The sequence below is a fragment of the Pelodiscus sinensis genome, chromosome 18 (genome assembly GCF_049634645.1).
Source record: "Pelodiscus sinensis isolate JC-2024 chromosome 18, ASM4963464v1, whole genome shotgun sequence".
NCBI classification, from domain to species: domain Eukaryota; kingdom Metazoa; phylum Chordata; order Testudines; family Trionychidae; genus Pelodiscus; species Pelodiscus sinensis.
In genome coordinates this window covers 25,471,786-25,489,398 of record NC_134728.1, presented here as the reverse complement: position 1 = coordinate 25,489,398, position 17,613 = coordinate 25,471,786, and positions in this window count along the sequence as shown.

Genomic DNA, 17,613 nt, shown 5'->3' with positions numbered 1-17,613 from the left:
CCTCTAAATCCCACATATGCTTTGTGACAAAATCAGATACTGCTGAAGGTTAATTGTGGCTCCAGGATGCGAACTTTTTCCTCTTTGTTGCTCAACTTAATTTGGGGTTGGGGGAGGAACTTGCTTTCCAAACCTCACTGGAAGCATTTGAACAGCTGCTTAAAACAAATGTGCTTTTAAAAATACAAAATAAGCGAACATTATGTTCTGAGAGATTTCTCCTTTTTAAAAATGGCTTAAGAGCAGAAAAGTAATACATTAATTGTCAGAGAAGCTGCTCCCAGAGCACCAAAAGGCTTATGATTAAATATGCTTGTCATCAAAAGTGGAACCCTGATTCTGCTCTTGCACTGATGTAATTACATCAACATCAACAGCTAACTCCCAGATTTACCCTGGGATGATAAGGATCAGAATTAGGCCTATGTACATCTAACAGTAAGGACAGGGGTAGGATGGCTGAGCAAGTGTAAGGCAGAGAGGAAAATTGCCTTTCCAATATTATTCAGATTGTCCAGGAGTGAGAAGACTTTCTCAATGGTATTAACTTTCCCCTCTCCTGGTAAATAATGGTACAGAGCTGCAGAAAGGAGAGAATACCATTGGCGTTTTTCTGCTCTTTCCTTGCTGAGCCATCTTTAAGAAGAAAAATAGCTGGTAATCTCAAAACAGTAATCTCAATTTAGTTCCAGTTTGTTGCAAGTATTTTCCTGTGTGCACTGTTTAGAGAGGGAAGAAAGAAAACCCATTCCAAGTCAAGCTTAAATGGATCACCCTCGAAATTGCACCAGAATTCCCTCTCCCAGACCAGGGATTATTAGCCTTGAACACAACTTGTGGAAAAGAAATAACAGTTAGGCTCCTGTTGTGACTGATGAGCTGCTTAGGACTGTCTGGCATATTCATTTCTAACTCCATCCTTTAGCTTGCTTGCTTTCATTCTTCAGCCAAGAACCACAAGGGACTGAATGTGAGGGCTTCTACCCAATTATGCCTCTCTTTAATGGCATTAGGAAACTTGAAAGCAGTTCAATACCTAGCAGAGGTAGATGGAATATTTGCATCTGAGAAGATTTATGTTCATGACCTTCTGGATGTAAGGTGATAGAACAGCCCCATGCTATGCTACATCTGATATGCATATTCATGGCTCGTTTATTCATGAAAGAAATGACTGGATTAGCAATAGTTTGAAGGACGTTGAGAATGGAGTTGAAAGACTCTCAAATTGTTCACGAGACAAATTAGAACTCCATCATCTCTGTAATAAATTGGTACCACTGTAAACCTTGCATATCATTGTTGTTATTGGAAATACGATGTTGTATTTTATTGGATGGGAAACATTTCACAGCTATCAAACTGTCAATTATTTTAGCACAACACCAGGTTTCTGATGTTGATAGATGGTGATTCTAAATAATTTTTATAAAGTGTTTCTACTTCCAGTGGTGTCATAAAACCTGCCTGCCTCTGAAATATTGTGATTTTTGAAGCACTCACTTGATAACACTCTTTAATTGTAACATTAATCTGTGTCAATCAAATGCTTGCAGACTGTACTAAGGATTTTTTTTCCTGAGGTTTTCACGGGGAGGGTGGGGGAATTATTCAGACCATACAGAATCGTTGGCAGTTTCCGAAGAGAGAAATGATGCCAGACTTGCAGCCAATCACAAAAATGCATGTTATGAAGTACAACAAAAAGATGTTCCCTTCTTCCTCATGGACTCTGCTTCTCGAGAACAAGATGTTGTCTGACAACTAATGTCTCTCAGTAATTGTAAAATGCAGAAGGGAACACGGGGTCTAGTTTAAACCTCTGAAGCAGACATTGAGACCTTTTGGACAAATAAAACACCAAGTAATAAGTCTCTTGTATTGTACGTCACATCCAGGGCTGGATTAAGAAAGTGGCTTTATGGGCTGGAGCCCAAGGCCCCACAAAAAGATCTCTAGGCTGCCAAAAGTGCAGATCTTTTCTAGGAGGCCTTGTTATGATGGGACTGCAGCCATTTAAAGCCACTGCGTGTTTTCCAGCCCCGCCTTTTGGGAGGTGGGGATGCAGCTCTACATGCTGGAGTTCCAGCCCAGTGGAGATGAATAATTGCAAATGCCAGAAGCTCCCTCTGCCTGCTACCCTCACCTGCAAGATCCCCTCCCCCCCCCCCCCCCGCAGCTCCCATTGGTCAGGAATTGTGACCAATGGCAGCTGGGGGCGGGTGCCTGCAGGCAAGCTCAGGGCAACATGCAAGCTCAGGGCAACATCCCCCTCCCCTCCCTACAGCCTATGCCACCAAAGGGGAGCTTCCCCATATAATCACCCTGCACTCCTGCCTCAGCCCTGAGTCCTCTCCTAGGGTATGTCTACACTACAAAGTTAGTTCGAACTAACTTTCATAGGCGCTACACTACCGCTCCGTTAGTTCGAATTTAATTCGAACTAGCGGAGCGCTTAGTTCGAACTAGGTAATCCTCGTTCCACGAGGATTAAGCCTAGTTCGAACTTACTAGTTCGAATTAAGGGCTGTGTAGACCCTTAATTCGAACTAGTGGGAGGCTAGCCCTTCCCAGCTTGCCCTGGTGGCCACTCTGGCCAACACCAGGGAAACTCTACTGCCCCCCTCCCAGCCCCGGAGCCCTTAAAGGGCCACGGGCTGGCTACACAGTTTGTGCCAGTTGCAAGGCTGCCAGCACACCCAGCAGCTGACACCCCATGAGCCAGCCACCCGATGACACCCAGCCCTCCCCCTCTTCCCGGGACCAGCCTGGCGGCTCCCAGGACCCTGCCCGGGGCCGCAAGAGGCGGGCGCCCGCGTGGTCTAGTGCGGAGATCGTGGACCTCATCCAGGTTTGGGGGGAAGCCTCCAATGTCCACGATCTCCGCACTAGCCACAGGAACGCAGCAGTCTACGGCCGCATGGCTGCCAGCCTGGCCGCCAGGGGCCACCAGCGCAGCCGGGAGCAGGTGCGCTGGAAAATAAAGGACCTGTGGCAGTCCTACTCCCGGGCCTGCCTGCCAGGGGCCGACCCGGAGGCGTGCCCCCACTTCCAGGCTCTGGACCGCCTCCTGGGGGCTCATGCCGTCCCTGCCCCCCGGGACGTGATAGACCCCAGGGCAGAGGGACCGCTCCCAGAGACGGAGGAGGAGGAGGAGGGCTCCGAGAGCCAGGAGCCTGCCGGCAGCCTGCCTAGGACCCGGGACCCCCGAGGAACCCCACAGAGCCACTCGCCTGTGTCAACCAAGGCCAGGGAGGCGTCCACATGTGAGTACCATCATGCTCCCCTTATGTGTACGGGGGGCTGGGGCGAGAGGGAGCCCAGGGACCGTGCGCCTGGGCCTTTCCCACCACGGAGCAGCACCTGGGGATCCTGCAGGGGCTCTGGCCTTGCAGAGGGGAGCTGGGTTTCACACACCTGGGTCCCTGGGGTAATTGACCGCTGTTCTTTTTTCACCACAGCCGCAGCAGCTGGGATTGCAGGGTGCACCACCCCGCCTGCAGCAGCCGCCCGCGCCCGGGCCAGCAGGAGAGCCAGGAACCAAGAGGACTACCAGAGGCGGCACCTCCGGTTCCTGGAGCAACAGCTCCGCATCCAGGAGCACTGGGTCCAGGAGGACCTGAGGCTGCGCCGGAGGAGCTTGGAGGCACTGGAGGAGCAGGGCCGTGCCCTGCGAGGCCACCTCCAGAGCCTGCTCGACCGCTTCCCAATTCCTCCTGCTCCCCCTCCTCATCCCCCTGCTCCCGCTCCTGCTTCCTCCACACACACACACCCCCCCCGTCCCTCCTGCCCCACCCTCCACAACCATTCCCCACCGACGCCCCCGGACCCACAGTGCTGCGAGACAGGAGAGGCAGCCGGATCCCCACCCCTGAGCTTTCCTTTCCCTTCCTCCCTTCTCTCCCCTTCTAGCTCCCTCATCCCAGGTTCCCCCTCCCCTCTCCCACCCCAGTTATGTTAAATAAAAAGACATTTTTGTTTGAAAAACAGGTGTCTTTATTTGACAGTAGGTAGGGAAGGGAAAGGGGAAGGGGATAGGGTGGAAGAAGGCCCCAGTGGGGCATGCAGGGAGAGGTCAGTCCTCCTCCTCCACCAGGAAGCTCTCCCACAGGGCTTCCCGGATCCGGACGGCCCCCCGCTGGGCTTCCCGGACGGCGGCGGTGCGGGGCTGACCGTAGTGGCCAGCCATGTGGTCAGCCTCAGCCATCCAGGTTGGCAGGAAAGCCTCCCCCTTTCTCTCACATAAATTGTGGAGCACACAACATGCTGCCACCATGGGAGGGATGTTGTGCTCGGCCAGGACCAGACGGGTGAGGAGGCATCGAAAGCGGGCTTTCAGTCGCCCGAAGGCCCCCTCCACCACGATGCGGGCCCTGCTCAGCCTGGCATTGAAGGCCTGGCGGGAGGGATTGAGGTGCCCCGTGTAGGGCTTCATCAGCCACGGCTGCAGTGGGTAGGCGGCATCCCCCACCAGGCACATGGGCATGTCCACGTCCCTGACCCTGATGTGGCGGTCGGGGAAGAAGGTCCCGTCCTGCAGCCGCTGGCACACGGAGGAGTTGCGGTACACCCGGGCATCGTGTGCTTCGCCAGACCAGACCACATTAATGTCCGTGAACTGTCCCCGGTGGTCACACACGGCCTGCAGGAGGATGGAGAAGTACCCCTTGCGGTTCACGTAACGGGACGCCTCGTGTTCCGGGGCACGGATGGGGATGTGCGTCCCGTCGATGGCCCCCCCGCAGTTGGGGAAGCCCAGGGCACCGAACCCCCGGATGACGGCGTCCGGGTTGGCGAGGCGGACCACCCTGCGGAGCAGCACCCGGTTGATGGCCTTGACCACCTGCGGAGAGAGAGACAGCAAAGCGCCAATCAGTGGGGCCCCCTGGCAGCATGTAGTATGGCCGGGACAGACCGACCCCTCTGGTGCGGGGTGCTTTCACCTCCTCCCTCCCCCCCTTTGTCCCTGGGGCGGCCCATCCCCTCCTTGCAGCCCCTCTTCCCCCCCGGCGCAGTGGCCGACAAGTGCCATACCTGCATGAGCACCGCTCCGACGGTGGATCTCCCCACGCCGAACTGGTTCCCGACGGATCGGTAGCTGTCCGGCGTGGAGAGCTTCCAGAGGGCGATGGCCACCCGCTTCTGGAGGGGGATGGTGGGCCTCATGCGAGTGTCCCTTCTGCGCAGGGCAGGGGTGAGCCACTCGCAGAGCTCCAGGAAGGTGTCCCTCCTCATCCTGAAGTTCTGGGTCCACTGTCTGTCTTCCCAGCGCTCCAGGACTATGCGGTCCCACCAGTCGGTGCTGGTGTCCAGATGCCAGACGCGGCGGGGCACGCCGGTGCCGGGGCGCCGCCGTGGCTCCTTCACGGCCCCCATGGCGGCCAGGCGGAGAGGCAGGGGGCTGACGTGCACCAGGAGGTGCCAGGCAGCCTCGAGCCATTGCTGGCAGGCTTGTAGCAGCAAGTCCAGAACGTGCACCAGAAGGTGCAGGGCGAGCCGTGGCTCCATGTTGCCACCTGCGGCGGCCCCCCCGAAGGGAAGCACCGACACAGACGGGCACAGAGACCAACGCTTTGCTGTCCCTCGGCGAGGTTGGCAAGCAGGAAAAGCTGAGAACTGGCTGTCAGGGGGGTCCCTTTAAGCACGAGCCTCAGATAGCCTCAGACAGCAGCCACACAAAGCAACTACTGACCTGATGCCCTGCCAGAACTGGTTTCAGCCGCCCTTAAATGCGCCCCTGCGTCCAATCAGTGTGGACGCGCTAGTTCGAATTAGCAAAACACTAATTCGAACTAGATTTTAGTTCTAGATGCGTTAGTTTGAATTAGCGCTGTAGTGTAGACGTACCCTAACACACTAACTCCTGCTCAGACCCTGCACCCCCACTTCCAACTCTTGCCTGAGCCCCCTTACACTCTCCAAATCCCTTGGCCCCAGCTTGGAGTCTCCCAAGCACCATCCCAGCACCTGCACCCTCTTTTGCTCCAGTCTGGTGCCTCTTCCCACATGCTGAACCCCTTGTTTTTGGCCCTGCCCTGGAGCCTATGGTCCCCACAAAATCAAACAGCCTCATGTCCCCAGAAGAGTTAATCCAGCCCTGGTCAAATCTGTAGCTATCAAAGGATATAGCTTCACAAGGATAAAAAAAAACCCATGGCATAGCCATGGTTGGCCTGGATCAGCAGACTTGGGCTTGCTGGGCTTGAACTGAGACTGGAAAAACTTGTAGATTTTTGAGCTGGAGACTGAGATCTGTGAGGGCAGGAAATCACAGAGCTGGAAGAGACCTCAGGAAGTCATCAAGTCCAGTGCCCTTCCCAAAGCAGGACCAATCCCAACCAGGGCCGGACGGAGGCATGGCCGAGCCAGGCAGCTGCCCAGGGCACCAACCATGGGGGGGTGCCTGATGGCAGCTGTAAGGGGCATGCGGCATCCCTTACAGCTGCCATCAGGAGCCGTGCCCCTGGCTCCCGCGGCGCTGGTGCCGGACAGCAGTGCCCTTACCCCCACGGCTGCGGGGCCCTGCATGGCCCGGTGCGTGCACCAGCAGCACTGGCCGGGCCGGGCTGGGCAGCGCACGCGCCGAGCATCCTGGGGGCGGGCCCCGGGCTTCGCGCCAGCATCGATTATTCAGTTAGTCAATACTTAACATCCTTAAACCCAAACCCACCCCTGCTGTCAACCTTAGGGAATCTACATAAATTCTTCAATGCTCATGACACACTTTAATTAGAACCTCTGAAAGGTTCCATTTGAAATTGACTCTAAACTGAGCCACAGCTCATGTGGGGAAGAAGGGGTGGCCTTACTTTCTTGAACTGATCCACCAGCACTCCACAAGGTTTACACTGTAAAGTATGAAGCCATCAAGAGTGTGCTTCTACACACTGCACAGAGCTAGTTCACTCCCTGATCTAACTCTGAAAATATCCTGGCAGATGTAAAGTATCTTTGGCCCTCTAGGAATAAGCCATCTCTCAGGTGGAAGCTAAACTGAAGCTCTCATTGCTACCCCAGTATTTCTGAGATCACTGTGTCATCTTCAAATGCCTTACTCTGCAACCCAGTGTGAAACTCTCTCTTGCTCCGGGGGTTGGCCAGGCAAGGCATATGGAAGGCCCAAAAATAAAACCTGCTCCTGTACTTGTTCTGCAAGCTTTCACAAATGCCAGCTGCTGGCCCAGAAATGCTTTGTCTGGGTCCTCTCAAGGTTTCTATGAAATTGCAGCCCAAGACCCCTATTCTGCCACACTTACATGAGTGATATTCATGAGTTAAAGCACTAACCAATGTGAGTAACAGTGGCAGAACTGGACTCTCCGTGATCTGGCACATATTCCCATTTATACATCATACAACCTGTTTCATCTATTAAGCTGGTTATATACATGCAAGCCTGTTTCAGCAATTAAAGCAAAAATCTTTATAGCCCTTTTGGTTTGAATTGGGCTGGTTTCAAACCCAGGTACTAAAATGAATAAAATTATCTTGAAAAGCAATGGAATTACTGTATTCCAAACTCTTCGGCATCATGGTATGAAAGACACAAGGATAATATTTGTATAAATTAAAGCTAATGGACATGTATGGTATTTCAGTAACTGCTTCATTAAGTTGTTCTCCAGCCTTGAACATCCCCCAATCTATTCAGCAGCATTTTTCTATTTTAAGTTTTATCTGCCTTGCCAAAAGAATTAAATCTTAAAAGGAATTGCCTCTTTAAATTAAATGTGAAAGAATAACAAGGGTGAAGCTTTTGCTGTAGTGTATGTGATCTATTATGTTTTAAATTCGTAAGGGTTACCAGTACTTTCATATGTGCATAAACTTCTCAGATCAGCAATATTTCTTCACTGTCTTTTACTGATCCACTATGAGCAATTGTTACCCAATATTTTGTTCGCTGAATCATAGATTAGAAAGCCAAAAGAGCTTGTGATCATCTAGTCTGATCGCCTGCATAATATAGTTCATAGGACTTCCTTGAATGAACCCCCGTGTAAAGTAGGGTCTATCTTTCCAGGAAAAAAAAAAACTAGTCCTGAATTACAAATTGCCAGTGTAGTGATGGGGAGAGCCCACCTCTACAACCCATGGTAAACTCTTCCAGTGGTTAACTACCTTCATTGTTAAAAACTTGCACCTTATGTTGAGTCTGAATTTGTCACTCCAGTTTTCAGCCACTGATTTTGATGCAACTTTTCCATCTCAAGTTTCTATCAAATTTCTATTCTGTTATAAACTGTGATAAATTCCCTCTCCACCTTCTCAGTGGTAAGCTAAATGTATTGCGATAGTTGCATCTTTTTTGTTATGAGGCATATTGTCTAGTCCTTCTGTCACTCTCCTGGATGTCTCTGAGCCCAGTTTGTCAACATCTTCCTTCAAATGCGGATACCGGAACTAGATACACAATTCTGGTAGTGCTCATGGAAGGGGAAGTCCGGCATTGTCTTATATTGTGATAGCATAATGTTTTCAAAGCAACAAAAGAGATTTCAGGATTTATACAGTGTAAGCTGAAGATCATGACTCCAGGAATCAGAAAACTGCTGGATGTAGAATTAGCAAGAGGTTGGGGTTATATGGACATGGGTAGAAAAGGCTGTCAATCATTAGGCAGACTGTGTTTGTGATGCCCTTTTAGTGATTCACAGTGTGGTGAAAAGTGGAGTGGATGGAAACAGCTTTTCCAGCATTTTACTGATGGGAAGGTCCCTGTGGGTTTCTGTATAAAGAGTCCATGGGGAAAAAGAAATTAGTCTGGGAGGGAAATAAAGCTGTGTCACAGAGAAACAGCCCTTAAAGAAACCAACTGTGATTTGAAGGAAAACCATGAATTCATCATGCATAGCTGTTAATTAAAGTAGAAACCTCACCTTCAAGTCTTTCTAATTCACTGCAAGCTGCTTCATTTGCTAAAGGTATAACCTCTCCCATTAACAGCAGCCTCAGCAAGCTCTGGCTGCTTTTGAAACAACGCTATTAGTTCAGAAGTGGAGCACAAACACCCCTTCCCTGAGGTTCCAAGTTCTTGGCTGAGGAGCTTGTACCTTTGCTGTAAATGTGTGTGCAGGGTGGAGCAAACTGATTGAAAGAAAGTTAGATACTGATAAGCACTTAATTACTGCTGTAATAGTTCTGTTTGCTGTACACGGCTGCCTCTTGACAGACGAAACTCATCAGGACTGTGATTGGTAACCAGGGATGAAATCTTAGCCCCCTTAAAAAAAGTCACTGGCAAACTCCCATTGACACCAACAGGGCCAGGATTTCATGCAGAAGAACATAGCCATGTCTGTGCAGTCAGGGTCCGTAGCCAGTTTTCTTCCTAGCCTCTGAATGGTGTCTGGTGGTTCATTCACCACTTTCATTCACTGAATTGGATAAACTCAGTCAAGTGGATGTGAGAGTTTAAATATGGCATCGCTGCCCAAATTTAAGAAGGGGTTCCTTCCCACCGTGTGTGCTAGGGATACCTGTGCTGGGGCATGGAGGAGTGAAAGACACAGCAACCCTATTCATTTGGTCTTTTCCCATTTTAATCAAAAATGTGTTCTCCTAACCCTAGCCATGGAGGGAGACAGCAGCACTTGGCAAACAAATGTCTGTTAAGTGCATTTGCTGGAAATGTTTATGCTTCGTGCTTGACAACTATCCTGGGTGTACAGAGAGTATTGCTCAGCGTTCCGGCTTACATAATTGTGAATTGGGGACAAAGTCCTGGTAGGAGAGTGTGAAGTATTTTTCCCTGTGATTTTTTTTGTCTGCCATTTGGGGCAACTGGATCCAGTTTAAAGGCAAGATGTTTGCTTTTGGCAGCATTTTCATGATGGTCAGGGATTTTCTCTGGAGAGGCTAGTTGAACAGCATCTGTTGGAGTGTATGAGGGAACCTCAGAGGCAGGGAAATCACCCACACCTTCCCTTGACTTTAGGAAACATTTAACATGGGTTCCCTGCCTTCCCTCAAAACTCCCTTCCAGCAGCACATCCCTGTCTGGGAATTCTCCACCTTTTCCCCCTTTTGCTTCGGATTACTGCAGTTGTTCAAAGCCCCATTTAAGTTTGTCAAACCAAAAAATAGTTATTGGCTTTGTGAAGAATAGATTCATCTCAGCACTTCCTCAAGGTGATCTACTTACTCACCTCTGGTACTTAGCTTTCCAGCTAGACCCCTTGTGGGGCGTCATCTGTGCCTATTCTCCTTTTATGTGATGCAGAGAGAAAATAAATCCACACAGTGGCCTGGTATGGTAACGGTATACAGACACTTGCCTCCTAGGTTGCCTATTGAAATCCCAGCCCAGCTCAGTTGTGGGTAGCAGCCTAATATTAGCATTGGCCATGTAACATGAATCTGGTGGTCAGTCTAATTTCTAGAGGGACTAGTGCCCACATCAGAAGCTCCACCAACCCAAGTGGCACTTTGTGCTTCCTGTTGAGACCCTCCCTAGAAAGGCTATGCATGTAATGAATGGGGGAAGTGAGCTAGCCTTTCACCCATTGGTTCTGGAAGGAAGGACAGGTGGGAATGATGGACACATTGGTGGAGGGGAGGCAGTGTGGGAAAACTTGTCATTCTGGTGCTGTACTTGCTCTGTGGTTACACTGAGGGTGCCAGTCCGCAGCACTGTCGTCCCTGGCACCTTGACCCAGCATTAAATTCTCCCAGCCCTAAAAAAAAGCCCTAAGATAGGGAGGTGAGAAGAATGAGATAATATAAAAGAGACTGGGCCTAAAATTAACTCTGAAGGCGTCTGCTCGGAGTTACTGCAGGTTTACCAGCAGCCCATGTGATAGGTACCACTGGTTGGACTTGAAGAAATGAGCTTGTGGTTCCTCACGGCAGTATCAAGTTAGAGAACACTCCCTATTTTAAAACTGTAAGGCATAATTCAGTTTGGCTTGATTGGAGTTGGCATGGAGCAGAGCCAGGGCCAAGCATAAAGACTAAATCACTCTTCTGACTCCGAGAGGGAAAGTCCCCCTCTAGGTCAAGAATGCCCAAAGCCTGAATGGGTGGCTGTTTGTATTGATGACTTGCCTCTTGATGAGCACCTGGCAGATGTTTCCACCACTGCTACCATGGGTTTCTTTACCTTGCAAAGAAAACAGATGCAGCACTGCTGATGGGTTAGACCACGCTACAGGCAGGAGATGAACAACACAGAATAATGAAGAGCTTGTTTATTTTTCTCTCCTACTTGTAAAAATAATTGTTTATTTTTCCTGAATAATTGTGTTCTTATAGTTATCACAAAGTTAGCAGGTTGGGTTTGGTGTCTGTCTATGTATTGGAAGGGAGTCTCTGTAAACTCTCCATACAACTTACTTTAATTGCTTGCCAAACCTGCAACAACGCATAAGCCCAAATATTGTATGTGACATTACCAGTAGAGCAAGTACTGGAATGTGAGGGCTCGAATAATTTGACAGCTAACATAAAGCACCATGATTTATATTTGGTTATATTGAGAATTTTCCCCCTTCTTTGAGCACTTCATATAAACATTTGCTTGGATCCTGGGACCTTGCTTAACCCTTGAAGTGCCACATTTATATCTGTATTTTTATTTTCAATGGCCTACCCCAGAAACTCGCTTGATTTTTTTTTAATTGAAGATTAGACCAAAAAAGCTTCACCTATAAATGGCTTTGTCTGTAAACACCGTGCTCTTATAATTATGATGTATTTACTGTAAAGTTCAATTGAAAACAGATTAGGGAAGAGACTTCTTTAAAAATACAAGATTCCATTGATTTATTAGAAACAGCATTGTTAGATTCCCTGCCAGAGACAAAATGATAACTCCACTATGTTTAAGTTTGATCCAGATTACTTCATTAATTATTGAACTGAGTGACATGACCATACAATCTGCTTATTTCAAATTTAACTCTTACCTCTTCCATTGTTTCCATCTTGACTGACTTTGATTTTAATAAAGCACTTTTTTATTATTGTGTCCCCTCTTGCTTTAAATATACGTGCTGGAACACAGAATCTTTTCAAGAGAAAGCTATAGTGGCTAATACAAAGGATTGGGGAATCTGGATTTCTGAGATGTATTTCCAGCATTCCATGGTGGTTCATTGTGACATGGGGCTCCGGAGGCCCTAAAGTTCTCATGTGGCCACTCATTCTGATGGCCTCTGTGTTTGGATGTCTGGCTGGAGAGGATAATTAGAAACCCAGAAATGAAAGGACAATCTGAGGATTTTGGCCTTAATCTCACTGCAGTTCAATTTACCCAGCTATAAAATGGGTTTTGTTGTCAAGGTCCTAGAGGTGTTGCTGATTTAAATTTACCATTTTCACATCTTTGGGGTTAAGATATACTGTACAAGTACAACATATAAATTACTTCTTGAAAATGCAAAAGAACATCAGTACTGCAGTGGGTTTAGATAACATGAACGCGTGGCCACATAAAAATGGTTTTATCTTTTGAGATCCTGAACGACTGTCCTTCCCATTAATTTTTAAATTGGAGTGACAGGTAGGTGCTGTAGCTGCCTCCACCACTGTATGACTACAGTAGTGCTACCCTGGCGTGCAGACATGATTTGATGGCAAGCATGACAGTTACTGAATTGAATGACCGGGTAAAGTTTCTTTTAGAGCATTGGGCGAGGCATGTGAAGCTGTCTCTTGCCATGAAGGGATTGCTTGCCTTTTATGGCCACAGGTTAAGATTCTTTTGCCTGTGGCTGCTGAACACCTTAAATGGGGGAAGGGAAAATTATAGCAGGGGAAGGGACAACCGAATACTGGCTCAAAGACCTGTTTGTTTATAACTGAATTTTCTCCGTCAGATCTTTTAAGATGTGTATTACCTGCACCACAGCACAGGAGCAGCAGAGAAACATGTAACACAAGCACAGGGAGCTGTTTTGTTGCTATCAGGAACATCTTCCATATGCAAAAGGGCCTGGTCCATTTCTTTTGAAATCCAATGGCAAAGCTTCTGTTAATTTCACTAGGAACAGGGTTGGGCCCAAAAGACGCAGGGCTGAATTTTGTGCTGAATTGCTCAACTGGAATCAATGGTATTGCACAAAGCAAGACAGTACTGGATAATAGTGAATGCACAGACCAGACACTTGAGGCCTATTTCTTGTAGTGCTAATTCAGGAAAAATTCCCACTGAAGTCAATCAGCCTGATGCTGATCTGTAACACCTATGTAAATGAGGAGCAACCACACTGAAATCAATGAAGTTGCACTAGTGTAAAACCAGTATGACACCCACTGGGAGTTTTGCCTGAGAGGGGCTGCCAGTTTTCAGGAACAAATGGCATGTGTTCACGTCGTGTGTATATTTCTATCTGCTGCCTTAGAATCGGTGTGTATATGAACACATCTACACTACAAAATTAAGTTGACCTCGTTATGATGACATGCAGCCTCTGCAATAATTTAATCAGTATTACATGTCCACACTATGTCATTCCTTGTTGGCAATGTGAGTCCTTACCAGCAGCACTTGCACCAGTTTAACTATGGGGGGGAGGAGAGGGTTGTAGGATGGTTTCTGAAAGGCAGCAGCAGTCAATGTAAGCAATGCAGTGTCTACACTCATGTTGTCAATCTAACTACATTGATTTAAGCACTATACTTCTTGAGATAGAGTTAAGTCAGTCTAGTGTGCAAATGACCTCTGTAAGCTTATGTTGCCCTATCTTTGTAGCATAAGTCAATGTATATTATCACCCCTCTATAAACCATATTGTGGGGACTTTTCCAAAAGGAATATCGTAGGAAAACAACCTCTTTCAGACTTATGAATAATGCATTTTCTTTTTCTATGTGGACATCTCCCAGTATCATAGCAAAAGCAAAAATCTGCAAAGACTGTACAGTCACTTACATGATTTTACATCAGAGTTGCTCAGTGACGTGGTCATGGTCACTGAAGGAAATTGGTATGGGCTAAACTTGCTTCCTCACCCCCAAAAAAGTTTGAAGCATGTTTCTTTTACGAAAGCACTAAACTTGGTAAAAGGACATCGTTTTTCTACCTTGCTCCCTGCCCCTCATGCCTCAGGATATCATAAATTTTTGATAGCAATAAAACAGAATTTTTGATGAACTGCTATTTTGCATTAAAGCAACTTTACATGCAAAGATTGCATAATAGGAAGTAAAATTGAATTTTGCCTCAGAACAAGTCCTTATTATTTATTTAAATGTTTTGTATATATTTTAGCAGCAGCTTATTTTATATATTTAATTTCTTTCAAGTGAGAACGCTTTGCATTGGTTTCCTTATCTAAACAAATCTTTTAAGAGAACACATGGATAAAGTGGAAATGTAATGTTTTGCATCTGTGCCTTAAGACAAATAGTGAAACTTTAAAAGAGGAAATAAAATGTTGAAGGATAACTCTATCTCTAAAACCTGGGACTAAAATGCAGTGACACAAAAGGACGTGTTGGTTTTCTTTACTGTTTGATATATAGTTTTTCCTCTACGATGTTTGTTCCAACCCTATCATTCCAAGACTGTAAATACAGTAAACCCTCAGTGGAACACTTGGTGTGTGTAAGGCAAAAGATTTGCAGTATCTTAGCGCTCAAACGCATTGCAATCCATTTTCTAACACTTCTGTACAACACAACCACAGAGCAAAGCACGCAAATATAAATAGTGCCTTCCATTCCATGAATGCTATTGCAGGAGAGGTCTGTCGCACTTCAGGCCATGTTCAAAAATGTACCATTTATAAAAGCTACCTGTTAAGAGAGAAAAATGAACGCACATTTTTTAACAGCGAACAAAAATCTGGTGTAGGATTTTAAGAGGCTATGTTCCACAAAACAGTAGGAAAGATTATGCAATAAGCTATTGGAGAAGGAAGGGGGGGATTTGTGTTTAAAAAAATCAGATTGGCTATAACTGTAATGGAGTGAAAAATAACCATTTTTAAAAAAATCTGTGCTCCAAATAGATGAAAAGAAAAATTCACATTTTTTAAGAACACAGTGGGGAAAATATTCTTAAACATCTTATCTTTTGTATAAGAAGTAGATCAGAACTACCAAAAAAAAGGAACTTATCTTTCAGAAGATAGCAGCTGCACCAATGTTGACAGTTTGCAAAGCATTGTGACTTGGAAACAGCACAAGCACCGCTCCTTGGAAGGCATGCACATATATGTCTCTTACAGATCAACTCCTTGTGATCTGTAATGCCAGTGATTGCAAACCCACTTGTCAGTCCCATTTCCAGTAACATGGCTGAGCCAAACAATCCTGTCTTAAACTGCACAGACAGGGGAAAATGCCTGCCCTTGGTTTCTTTGCTTATGGGGCTTCACCACGGGGAAAAAAACCCTCTTCCTAGCTGTAAGATGCTCTATCTTTCTCCTCTGAAACCTGACACCAATACCCCTGAAGAGCTTCAGTGACCTTGCTCTGTCAATCACCAAAACCAACCAGCCTGCTACAGCGAGACTGGCGTTTAGCCAACTTAAAAAATTAAAACCTAAAACAGCTGGGAACAGTTATCTCGCAAGCCCTGGCTCATCCTAATAACACATCTAGACTACCCACCCTAATGCTGAGCCCTCATCTACTGTACTGCAAGAGCCGCCAGCATCTCTGGAAAGTCTTAGCCGGGTGTTTCTATCTTTAGTCCAAAAATCTTCGCCTCCTTCCTCTGTTGTTTTTTTTTTTTTAATTTAATCTGAGAAAATTGTGACATGCTCTTTCTTTTATTGGCAATTGTGTATAAATTGCTTGGCCCTTATGCGTTTCAATTGTGTAAAAAGTTGTCAATTGTTTTCCTCTCTTTTCATCTTGGGAGCAGCCCTCGAGAGTAATCACCTCTGTCCAGAAGGGAGAGAATCCTGCAGCGGTGCAAATCTCCCTACAGCTGTTGGCAAGAGGGCGTGCAGAACGGCGAGATCAAACACCACAATGCGATTTTTTTTTTCACGGAAGGGAATCTTTCTCCTGCGCTACGTGCGTTCACAATGCCACTGTCGTCCTGCCGCCCAGCTGTGGGATTTCAGACCAGGGCTTGATGTCTAAACTGTGTGCCTACACCCCGTGTTGACTGCACAATAATGAAGTCAGACAAATTGGCTTAGTGAATTGCAGGGACTCGAGTGAAATATCCTGTTTCGCTTGAAATCCGTGCCAAAGTTCCCCGGGACAGGCAAGAAACCAGCCCCAGAATTAAAAAAGAACTTCGAGGCGCACCGGGTCCGTGTGCAGCACTTTCACTTTGATTGACGCTTATCTTTTCCTTGGCAGCGAAAGTGGGTGTGGGGTGGACTTGGATTCAGAGTTCGTGCTTTAAAGTCCTTCGCTTAATAATGCCTGAGTATCAATCTGTATTGTATATTCAGCGCTGCGTTGGGGGTAAAGAGAAGGCAAGTCGTTAGGGGTGTCTAGCATCGGCTCACCTCCCTGGTCTCCATTTCTTTCCTATCCCTCTCCTAGTGCCTCACACATTTCTGGGTACTGCTGCACTTTTATCCTCAAGTCCTGAGTGAGTGTGTGTGTGTGTGTGTTTCTCCCTTCATCTCATTAGCTGCGTGACTCAAAACAAATCACATCTAGAAGGGGAGGGGGAGAGTAAGGGAGAGAAATGGGTTAAAGAAAAAAGTTATTATTCACCCAGGCTGAAACTGCAGCGTCTGTTTAGCCCTAATTGAAACCAGTTAGCCAATGCATTGGCTGTACAGTAGTCTCTGTACAAAACCACGGAGCTCTCTGGCTGGCTGGCTCTGTCCTCCTCAAAGCCCAGCCGTCTGCGAGAGTCCGGGAGCATCCTGCGGACAGGACCTGTGGATTGCGTTCCAAGGGGCTGTTCATGCACCGCGGGTAAAGAAACTTGTTTCCGAATCGGGCCATCAATCATCCCCGCTGATTCCTGTGTCTACAGCCCCTTATGAATCAATAATGAGCCGGGAGATACAAAAGTAAATATGCTGGGATTTCATTAGTGTTCGCTGAGCGCAAGCAGGGGTAATATTTAACCCGCTCGCTGCTGGAGGACGAAAAAAGCGTCCCGAAACAATGTTTAGTAAGCGCCAAGGGTTAGCAAATAGACACGCGTGATAAGGAAGGCAAAGCAGGGTAGCGAGCAATCTTGGAGGACTTCGTTACAACCCTTGCTGGTTCCGAATAGGTTTGGCCAGTGTTTGTCTGCAGCAAGCTGGTTCCACGCGTGGAATGAATTTGTATCCCCCTCGGTGCGCTTTTTAACAGCTCAGAGAGACAGTCTATGTGGAGACGCTCTGGGGAGCAGCCTAGATTGATTTTTAAAGATGATTGTCTTACTGTCATCACACAATTCCGCCTTCTGCACTATTCGGCACCCTGCCTGCTCCCCTTCGAATTCCTCGCCACGTGTGTTACTGAAACGACTTCCAACCTCTGTGCTTGGGGGCTGCCCTGTGGGCTATTTCCCAGGTTAGCTTTAAATATGTCTGTTACCCTGTTCGCACAAACGGAACATCATTTTTCTACAGGTTAGCTCATAATTCTTTAACTTTTCCATCAATGTTACCCCCCAAAAATCACTTCCCCCGTCCCTGCCTGCCTACCTCGCCCGAAAAACAATCCCTGTCATTTGCCTCTTCACAGAGAGGGGGACGG